Genomic DNA, 10977 nt, shown 5'->3' with positions numbered 1-10977 from the left:
GGGACAGCTTGAGGCTCTGTCTCAAAAAAAAAAAAAAAAAAAGAGTGAGTTCTCACTTTGTTGGTTCACTGAAGAGCTGATTGTTGAAAGGAGCCTGGCAACCCTCCTCTCTCTCTTGATCCTGCTCTCGCCAGGTGACACACCTGCTCCCCCTTAGACTTCTGCCTTGATTGGAAGTTCCCTGAAGCTCTCACCAGGAGCAGATGCTGGAGCTACACTCCTTGTACAGTCTGCAGGACTGTGAGCCAAATAAACTTATTTCCTTTATAAATTACCCAGTCTCAGGTATTCCTCTGTAAGAACACAAGAAGGACTACCTCATCAGTATTTTAGCTATATCTTTTTTAAAAACTATGTTAGAAATTAATATTGGGTAGATTTACTTACGTATCTACCAGTTTCCTTTTTTAACATTCCTTCTTGTATCCCAGGCCTCCCGTGCGGGATCAATTTACTTTTCTCTAAATCTTATAGTTTGGAATTTTCTTTGGTGAGGATCTGTCAGTGGTAAACTCTCTCAGCTTTTTGTCTGTTCCTGAAGAATAGTTTTGCTGGGATCAGAATTCTAAGCTGGCTGTTATTTCTTCCCAACACATCGAGTGCCTTCCAGCACCATCTTCTGGCCAACAGCAGGTGATCTTGGACTTCTGTCTACCTACCTTCAAAGGACCTAGTTCTTAACCCTTGGCCAGAAGATCAAAGTTCAGGTTGCAAAGCCTAAGGACCAGGTGAGGGAGAGTAGGAAGATCAGAGGAGTGGGAGCTGAGAGAAACACCCCAGCTTGGGAGGAAAGGATGGCCTCTGAATCTTCTGCCTTGGCAGGAAGAGGTTAGACTCAGAAAGAAAGAGAGAACTAGAGCTCCTTTTCCATTTTTAGTGACCAAAATGCCAGGGGGCACCCAGATTTGAACTGGGGACCTCTTGATCTGCAGTCAAATGCTCTACCCCTGAGCTATACCCCCAGCTGTGCCAGTGACATTCAATTAACAGCCTTTCCCTGAGCAGCCACACCCAGAGGTGCTGTCCCAGATGCCACTGGCGATGGGTTTCTGAGTGGCCAGGCTTGCTTTACTGCTACCTTGTCTTTCTGCCTTAGAGGAAGCAACAGTTTCCCTATCCCACATCCTGACCACCTCTCCATCCTCGGTCCCTGGGAAAGGGCAGTGACCTAGGGAGCATTCCCCTGACAGCTGGAAGGATCTAATAGAGACATCTATATTGTTTTGTGCTGAGTATCCTGAAAAGAGACTCAAAATGTATGACAGTCTGGCTAACCCTGGGACACCTCAAAGATAGAACTCACTATCTTTGGGTTAGTGGTTCTATCACTAACCTTCTTTTGGATTAACTAGAATCTTTTTTTCCACTTTATATAATTTCTCTACCAGCATATACCCTCCATTCCCTATTATTCTATAATAGGGTAGGATATTAGGATCACATGAAATGCTGGGCCAAAGCACTGATAGACATGCTGGTTTTAGGATGGGCTGGAAGAGAACCCAGCTCCTCCTCACTTTAGGACGGGGTATTCCCAGTCCCTCCTATAGTCATTCTTAGACTTACAAGTAAAAAAGAGGGGAGACCTGGAATAGACCAAGGCCACCCAGAGAACTGCCCTGCACCCCTCACTGCTGACTTCTCCTTCGGTCTTCCTCATGGCCCCTTCCCGTCCATGCAGACGTCAATCTTCTAATTTGTTTGATTCTTTAGATTACTCTCACATCCCCCAAATCCTTGTTTTTTATTTCTAGTATCTTCCCATTGGGGTCTAGAGGTTTGGTTGATCCTAGGAGAGGTGTCAGCAGCGACAGCAGAGGGACTCTATGTGACAGGGCACCTCATTCTATTGCACTTCACTTATTGCACATCGCAGATGTGCAAGTTGAAGATTTGTGGCCACCTTGCATCCAGCGAGTCTACTGGCACCATTTTATTCAATAACATGTGCTCGCTTTGTATCTCTTTGTCACATTTTGGTAATCCTCAAAATATTTCAAACTCTTTCATCATGATTGTAGTATGGCGGTCTGTGATCAGTGACCCTTGGTGTTATTATTGCAATTGCTTGGGGGCACCATGAACCATGGCCCTGTAAAATAGTGAACTTAATAAATGTGCCTGTTCTGACCGCTTCACTGACCAGCCATTCACTGACTCTTCCTATTCCCTAAGACACAACAATAATGAAATTAGGCCAATTAATCAGCTTACAATGATCTCTAAGTGCTCAAGTGAAAGGAAGAATTATATCTCTCACTTTGAATCAAAAGCTAGAAATAAGGATGGCCCATAGTTCACTCGGCAGGGTGCCAGCCACGTACAACAAGGGTGGTGGGTTCAAACCCGGCCTGGGCCAGCTAAACAACTGCGACAAATAACTAGGTGGGTGTTGTGGGGGGCACCTATAGTCCCAGCTACTTGGGAGGCTGAGGCAAGAGAACTGCTTAAGCCCAAGAGTTTGAGGTTGCTGTGAGCTGTGACACCACGGCAGTCTACCCAGGGCAATGTAGTGAGACTCTGTCTCCAAAAAGAAAAAAAAAAAAAAAAAGAAAAGAAAAGAAAAGCTAGAAATGATTAAGCTTAGTGAGGAAGGGAAGGCATGTCAAGAGCTGAGAAAGGCCAAAAGCTAGGCCTCTTGCACCAAACAGCCAAGTGGTAAACGCAGAGGAAAAGTTTTTGAAGGAAATTAAAAGAACTATTTCAGTGAACACACAAATGATAAGAAAGTGAAAACAGCCTTATTGCTGATAATGGAGAAAGTTTTAGAGGTCTGGATAGAAAATCAAGCCAGCCACAATACTCCCTTAAGTTAAAATCTATCTGAGAGAGGTGAGGAAGCTGCAGGAGAAAGATTGAAGCTAGATGTTGGTTCCCGAGGTTTAAGGAAAGCAGGTGTCTCCATAATATAAAAGTGCAGGGTGAAGCAGCAAGTGCTGATATAGAAACTGCAGCAAGTTATCCAGAAGATCTAGTTAAGATAATTGGTGAAGGTGCCTACACTAACAACATATTTCCGTGTAGACAAAACAGCTTTCTCTTGGAAGAAGATGCTCTCTAGGGCGTTCATAGTTAGAGAGGACACGTCAATGCCTGGCTTTGAAATTTCAAAAGACAGGCAGATTATCTTGTTGTGGGCTACAGCAGTTGAAGCTCATGCTTATTTACTATTTCAAAAGTGCTAGGGCCCAGGGCAGCGCCTGCGGCTCAAAGGAGTAGGGTGCTGGCCCCATATGCCTCGGAGGTGGTGGGTTCAAACCCAGCCCTGGCCAAAAACTGCAAAAAAAAAAAAAAAAAAGTGCTAGGGCCCTCAAGAATTATGCTAACTCTACTCTATCTGAGCTCTATTAATGGAACAATAAAGCCTGGGTGATGGCACATCTGCTTATAGCACATCTGCTTAGAGCATGGTTTAGCAAATATTTTAAGCCTATTATTGAGATCTACTATTCAGAAAAAATAAAAGATTCTTTTCAAAATATTAGAGTTCGCTGACAATGTACCTGGGCACCCAAGAGCTCTGCTGGAGATACACAAAGAGGTTAATGGTTTCATGCCTGCTAACACAACACCATTCTGTAGTCCCTCCATCAAGAGTAATTTTGACCTTCAAGTCTTATTCGAGAAATACATTTTGCAAGGCTATAGTTGCAATAGGTAGTGATTCCTCTGATGGATCTTGGCAGGGTAAATAAAAAACCTGGAAAGGATTCACCATTCTAGATGACATTAAGAGCATTTGTGTGGCAGTGCCTGTAGCTTAGTTGGCAGGGTACTGGCCACATACACCTAGGGTGGAGAGTTCAAACCCGGCCTGGGCCTTCTGAGCAACAGTGATAACTGCAATAAAAAAATAGCTGGGCATTACGGCAGGCACCTGTAGTGCTACTTGTGAGGCTGAGGCAAGAGAATCGCTTAAGCTCAAGAGTTTGAAGTTGCTGTGAGCTGTGATGCCACAGCAGTCTACCAGAGGTGACAAAGTGAGAATCTGTCTGGAAAAAAAAAAAAAAAAAAGAACATTTGTGATACGTGGGAGGAGGTCAATATGGCAACATTAACAGGAATTTGGGAAAAGTTAATTCCAACCTTCATGAATGACTTTGGGGAGTTGCAGACTTCAGGGAGGAAAGTCACCATAGATTTGGTGGAAAGAGCAAGAGATCTAAAATTAGTTGTGGAGCCTGTAGATGTGATTGAATCAAATATATGAAAAACGTGAAAAGATGAGGAGTTGCTTCTTATGGATGAGCAAAGAAAGTGGTTTCTTGAGATGGAATCTCTTCTGGGTGAAGATGCTGTGAACATTGCTAAAATGACAACAAAGGATTTAAGATATTAAATAAACTTAGTTGTTAAAGTAGCAGCAAGATTTGAGAGGACTGACTCCAATTTTGGAAGTCAGTGCCCCATGCTGCAAAGAAATCTTTTATGAAAGGAAAAGACTTCCAAGCAAGGTCACACACACATTAAAAAAAAAAAAAAAGAGGAAGAGTCAATTGATGCAGCAAACTTTAAATTATTGTCTAATGTTAAGAATTGCCCTGGCCACCTCAACCTTCAGCAACCAGGACTCTGATCAATCAGCATCCATCAACATCAAGGCGAGACCCTCCATCCACAAAACAACTATGACTCACTAAAGGTTCAGATGACCATTTTTTAACAAAAAAGTATTTTTAATTAAGGTATGTACATTTTTAGACATACTACTACTGCCCACCTAATAGACTAAATATAGTGTAAAAATAATTCTTGACTCATCATTTCAAGATAATAAGAGATCATCAATCCAGCTAAGGCCCATTTAACATCCTCCTTCTCCAATCCACTCCCACTCCTTCCCTCCCTAAAGATAGCTACTGTTATGAATTTAGCCTGTGTTCTTTTACTCAGTTTTTTAAAATGTATTTTATTTTGAGATAACTGTACATCCATAGGTAGCTGTAGGTGATAGAGAGATCTTGCTGAACAGGCAGTGGCTCATGCCTGTAATCCTAGCACTCTGGGAGGTTGAGGTGGGTGGATCTCCTGAGCTTGCGAGTTGAAGACCAGCCTAAGCAGAAGGGAGACCCCAGTCTCTACTAAAAACAGAAAAACTAGCCAGGTGTGGTGGTGCATGTCTGTAGTCCCAGCTGCTCAGGAGGCTGAGGCAGGAGGATTGCTTGAGCCTAAGAGTTTGAGGTTACTGTGAGCTAGGCTGAGACCAGGGCACTCTACCCAAGGCAACAGAGTGAGACTGTTTCAACAACAACAACAACAAAACCCCCAAACAAACAAAAAACAAACAGAAAGGAAATAGATCTTGTGTCTCTTTCAGCCAGTTTCTTCCAATGGCATAATTTTAAGTAATTAATGTACAACATCACCAACAGGAAATGGACATTGATACAAGCCACCAGTCTTACTCAGATGTCAGCAGATCCACCTGCTCTTGTGTGTGTGTTTAGTTGTATGCAGTTTTATCATGCAGAATTTTTGTGGCCCTCACTGCAGTCAAAACATGGGAAAGTCCCTTTACAAGAGTCCCTCATGCTACCTTTCCATAGCCATAGCCACTTCTCTCCTCAGCCCTCCCTAACCCCTGGCAACCACTAATCCATTTCTTCACCTTTATAACTTCATGGTTTTAAGATTGTTATACACATGGGATCATGCAGTATGTAACCTTTTGAGATTGGCTTTTGTTCATTCAGCAGAAATCCCTTGAGATCTATCCAAGTTGCTGTGTGTACCAATAGCCTATCCTTTTTTATTGCTGAATAGTATTCTATGGTATAGATGTATCACAGTTCGCTTAACCATTCATCTACTGAATGAAGGACATTGGGATTCTTTCCTAGCTTTTGGCTGTTATGGATAAAGCTTCTATGAACACTTGTACGCAGCTTTTTGTGAGAAAATTAAGTTTTTGTTTTTCTGGGATAAATGCCCAAGAGGGCAGTTGTTGGCTCCTATAGTAAGTTCATGTTTGGTTTGGTAAGAATCTGTCAAACTCTTTTGTAGAGTACCTGTACTATTTTACATTCCTACCAGCAATATATGAGTGATACACTTTTTCTTTCTTTCTTTTTTTTTTTTTGGAGACAGAGTCTCAAGCTGAGGCCCGGGTAGAGTGCCATGGCTTCACAGTTCACAGCAACCTCCAACTCCCAGGCTCAAGCGAGTCTCCTGCCTCAGCCTCCCAAGTAGCTGGGACCACAGGTGCCTGCCACAACGCCCGGCTATTTTTTGGTTGCAGCCATTATTGTTGTTTGGTAGGCCTGGGCTGGATTCGAACCCGCCACCTTAGGTGTATGTGGCTGGCGTCTTAGCCGCTTGAGCCACAGGCGCCGAGCCAGATACACTTTTTCTTAATCTGCATCGGCATTTGGTATTATCACTTTTTATGTTATTTTTTAAATTTCAGATTGACATGAGGATATAAATGTTTAGGTTACACAGTTTGCATTTCTGAGATAAAGTTCAAGTTGTAGTTGAGCCCTTCACCCTGGGGGTGTGCTGAACACCCTCGCATTCTGCACATTAGGTAAGATCCTGCCAATTCCCCTCCTTCCTTCTCCCCCTTCCTCTTCTCCCCTCCCTTGCTAGATTATACTTGTGTTTTTCTTTTGTGTGGGCCTGTAGTTGTTTATATATTGGTTTCATGTTAGTATTGAGTACATTGGATACTCCCCTCCAACCCATTCTTGAGATACTTTACTAACAAAAATGTGTTTCAACTCCATCCAGGTAAACACAAAAGATGTAAAGTCTCCATCTTTTCTTGGGGCTGAATATACTCCATGGTGTACATATACCACAGTTTTTAATCCATCCATGAGTTGATGGACAACTTGGGTTGCTTCTGCATCTTGGCAATTGTGAATTGAGCTGCAATAAAAATTCTAGGGCAAATGTCCTTGTGGTAAAATGATTTTTTTTTCTTCTGGGTAGATACCTAGTAATGGGATTTCTGGGTTAAATGGAAGGTTAACTTTTAGTTCTTTCAGAATTCTCCATACTTCCTTCCACAGAGGTTGTACTAGTTTGCAATCTCATCAGCAGTGCAAAAGTGTTCCCTTCTCTCCATGTGACCATTTTTTAATTTTTAGTCATGCTAATGGGTGAGTAATGATATCTCTCTCTCTCTTTCTTTTTTTTTCTTTCAGTTTTTGGCTGGGGCCAGGTTTGAACCTGTCACCCCCAGTATATGGGGCCGGCACCCTACTCCTTGAGCCACAGGTGCCACCCTATCTCATTTTGGTTTTAATTTCCATTTCTCTAATGGCCAATGATGTTGACATCTTTTCACGTGCTTATCTGTCAACTACACATCCTCTTCAGTGAAATATCTATCCAATTCATTTGTCCATTTTCTTTCTTTTCTTTTTTGAGATAATCTCAATTTCTTGCCCTCTGTAGAATACTGTGGCAATATAGCTCACAGCAGCCTCAAACTCTTGGGCTAAAGTGATCCTCTTGCCTCAGTGTCCCGAGTAGCTGGGACTACAGGCACCTGCCACAGCACCTGGCTATTTCTTTTTTAGATATGGGAGCTCACTCTTGCTCAGGCTGGTCTCAAACTCATGAGTTCAAGCAATCCTCCCAGAGCGCTCAGATTACAGGCATGAACCACCATGCCTAGCCCCATCTGTTCATTTTCTAGTTAGAATTTTATGCTGTTGCTGCTGAGTTTTGATGATTATACATTCTGAATACAAGTCTTGTTTTCAAATCTTTTCCATTCACATATAAGTATCCATGAACAATTTTCAGTATTTTCTATGGATGTTTAAAAAACTCAATGGCATAATGCTGACGGTATAGTCCTGCATTTTAAATTCTTTTGCACACAATACCATCTTGCTGAGAGCTATTGGGTCACTCTTGCATTTGTTATGTTGAACTTGGAGAACTCAAGAGGGACATGTCGACCATGGTATAGAGGGGTGACTTCGCCATTGTGCTCAGTTAGTTTTAAGAGCCATATATAGAAATGACTTTTCCAAACCAGTGCAAGAATCTCACACCTGCAATCAGGAGCTGCATTCTGCTGCCAGTAACCCACTAGAGATGAAGGTGGCATCTCTGCTAAGGGGTACAGCTCATTCACTAGAGTGAGTACCTTATATTCCTGATGTGAAGGAAAGGAAGTCCCTGGGAGAACCAGTGGGCAGAGGGTGGCTGAATGTGTACAATCCCCTGAGCTCTCCTTATCCTGCAGAGACATGGGTTTGGACCAGGCAGAGCTGTGTGAACCATGGGACACCCAGTGATGGAAGGACTTTTCTCCTTTCCTGCTTTCCTTTGTTATAGGAGAGCTGGGAAGGTCACAGGAGCACCTAGTTGACTCTGTAACAAGGGAATTTTCAGGTCAAGGAAACAGCCTTGTTAGAGAATGTTCCTTTTAACGACTACCTCAGACTTCCTGAGCCAGGTGCTAGCTGAATTGTTGATGGGGAAAGGGCATAAGCCCTCATAGTCATATGGGTTTGTCTATCCCCTGAAATTTAAGCAACATAGGAATTTATATCTTTTTTTTGTAAAGGATATCTGGAGGCAAGCAGACCTGGGCTGGCCTGGCCTTCCTTAAAAAGTAGATCCTATCCTCAAAGTTGGTTCATGGTTTAAACTGGCAGCTTGTGCTCCAGCCATCACATCTATATTTCAAGTAGGAAGTAGGAATAAAGGCAAAAAGGGGCACATGTCATGTTCATCTATTAAGTTTTCCAAGTGGTCTTGCCCAATAACTGTTATTTATTGCTCAATTGCCTGGTCTAGCCAAAGACAAGCCAGGAAATGTGGTCATTTAGCTGGGAACATAATTGCTCAATGCAAAAGTGGGATTATAGTACTAAGGAGGAAGGGAGAATGTACTTTGGGTAGTTAACCAGTAGGCTGTGCTACATGCACACCTGTGCAGCACTGTTTCTGCATTTTTTTTCTTTTTAAAAAATGGACAAAACACAGGAAATAGCCAAGATTACTGTGTTGCATAACTCCAGGGTACTTTGTAATTGTGAGATTGTGTAAAGTGCAACCTGAGTGGTTGTACATGCCCAGTGGTAACCACCATCTCTCCAATGTTCCATCCATACAGATCGATCATATGAATGCTTGCTGAGAAAATCTTTTTCTCAGTTGATGAATTGGTATGTTTTCATATTAAGAGGCAGCTACAAGCTATGTTTTATATGCCACAGTAGTAGCTTCTTCTAACCTATGCTCTTGGGAATAATTATTTACAGTCAGCTTGTATCTTTTTATACTTGTTTGACCAGTTAGAGTTTTACTGTGTCTTTTATAAGCTGTCTCAGATTCCTTTTTTAAAAGCAAGCTTGGTATAAACAAATAAAATCAGGATGGTAATAATTAGGCACAAGTGAAACACAAAGAAAGCCTAGGGCAGACTTCCTCTACCCCTCCAGTAAATGATTATGGCTGAGGAGGTAAAAATGAAATTATATGAAAAATGTCACAAGGGGAACACATTAGTCTTTACTACAGCTTGGAAAACTTGGTTCTACTATTAATAGATACCAAGAGGCTATACTGTATTTATTTCAGAATAAAATAATAACACACAGGGGGCACCTGGATTTGAACCAGGGACCTCTTGATCTGCAGTCAAATGCTCTACCCCTGAGCTATACCCCCAGCTGCTTGTGCTTTTGTGAATAAAGATACTTTTATAATCACACTCATCCCCATGCTATATTCTAGCCATCTTCTATCTCCTGGGGAGCTACTGAGCCTCTCCTCTGCACATCCTCTCCACACCTGTGAGAACTTGCTCCCCTTCTCCAGAGTCTTCCCACCTATACCCACCTGAGCACCCCTCTTCTCATTCCCACCCTCATTCTTCTTCTTCTTCTTATTAGTAGTAGTAATATTAGGAGAGGAGGATCTCTACCTGTTCCTTTTAATATCTAATATTCTCTTTCTCCATCTCCTACTCTTCTTTTTCGATTCCTTTCTCAGAGACAAAGGCCTGGGCAACAGCAGAGGCTCTTTGGGGACTTGGTTTACCCCAGAGAAAGCATTTGGCAAATTAGGCTGCAGCCTTAGCTTTTTGGGAAAAGGGAAACAGGCAAAGGGAAGCAGATGTCAGCATACATTAAGGACCTGGTGTTGGACATTGGGTTTACTTGTTCTTGCACTCAAAGAGCCCCCTATTCTGACAGCAATAAATGTTTCAGTATTGAGCCATCACTGTATTCTATTTTGAGTCCTTTGTGGTTATGTTGTACTATATTGCTGGATAAGGTTTTCTACTATTTTGTTTAGATTATTATGAAATGAGATTGACCTATATAACTTTCTTTTGGGGATGTGCTCTTTTTATTTATTTTTTATACCAAGATTATTCACATTTCTGAGGGTGTCATAGATATTTTTATAATTTTCCTATGCTCTGAAATATTACATATAACACAAGAATATGCCCTATCATTATGGTCTATTTAGGTGTTCCGATTCTTGGGTCAATTGTAGTTATTCGTTTTCACTTAGAAATGAAATGAAGTGGTACATAGTATTCTTTTATCATTTCAAAGTATATTTAGGTATGTTCTAGTTTTCCTTCACTATATTGTTCATTTGTCTTTTCTGTTTACTCTCAATTAGACTACTTGAAGATCTGCTTGTTTTTTGAGGTAGAAATATAGATCTACCTTCAGTTACCAAAAGTTGATATGCTTCATGTAATTTGAAACTCTGTTAATAGATGCATACACGTTCAGGATTGTTATGTTTCTTTGCTAAACTGATCTTATCATTATGAAATATCCCACCTTAATACTGGTAATTCCCCTTATTCTGAAGTCTAATTAGTCTGTTATAAAATAGCTTCTCCATCTTTCTTTTGGTTAGTGTTTATGTGGTATATCTATTTTCCTTGAAACTATCCATGATATTATATTTGAAGTGGCATTCTTATAGACAGCATATAGTTTTTTCAATCCAGCATGACAATCTTTTTTTTTTTTTTTTTTTTTT

General features: G+C 41.4%; 2 non-coding genes and 1 pseudogene across 2 annotated transcripts; all 3 read right to left on the bottom strand.

Moving 5' to 3' along the window:
• The window catches only part of LOC100947353, a 64254-nt pseudogene that overhangs the window by 24048 nt on the left and 29229 nt on the right, over nt 1–10977 (bottom strand).
• TRNAC-GCA lies at nt 891–962 on the bottom strand. Its single transcript has one exon. It is a non-coding gene; the product is annotated as a tRNA-Cys (tRNA).
• Nucleotides 9565–9636, bottom strand: TRNAC-GCA. Its single transcript has one exon. It is a non-coding gene; the product is annotated as a tRNA-Cys (tRNA).

Source organism: Otolemur garnettii, unplaced genomic scaffold, assembly GCF_000181295.1.
Source record: "Otolemur garnettii isolate 467f Iridium unplaced genomic scaffold, OtoGar3 scaffold00053, whole genome shotgun sequence".
Lineage (NCBI taxonomy): Eukaryota > Metazoa > Chordata > Mammalia > Primates > Galagidae > Otolemur > Otolemur garnettii.
This window is presented reverse-complemented; position numbering and strand designations above follow the sequence as displayed.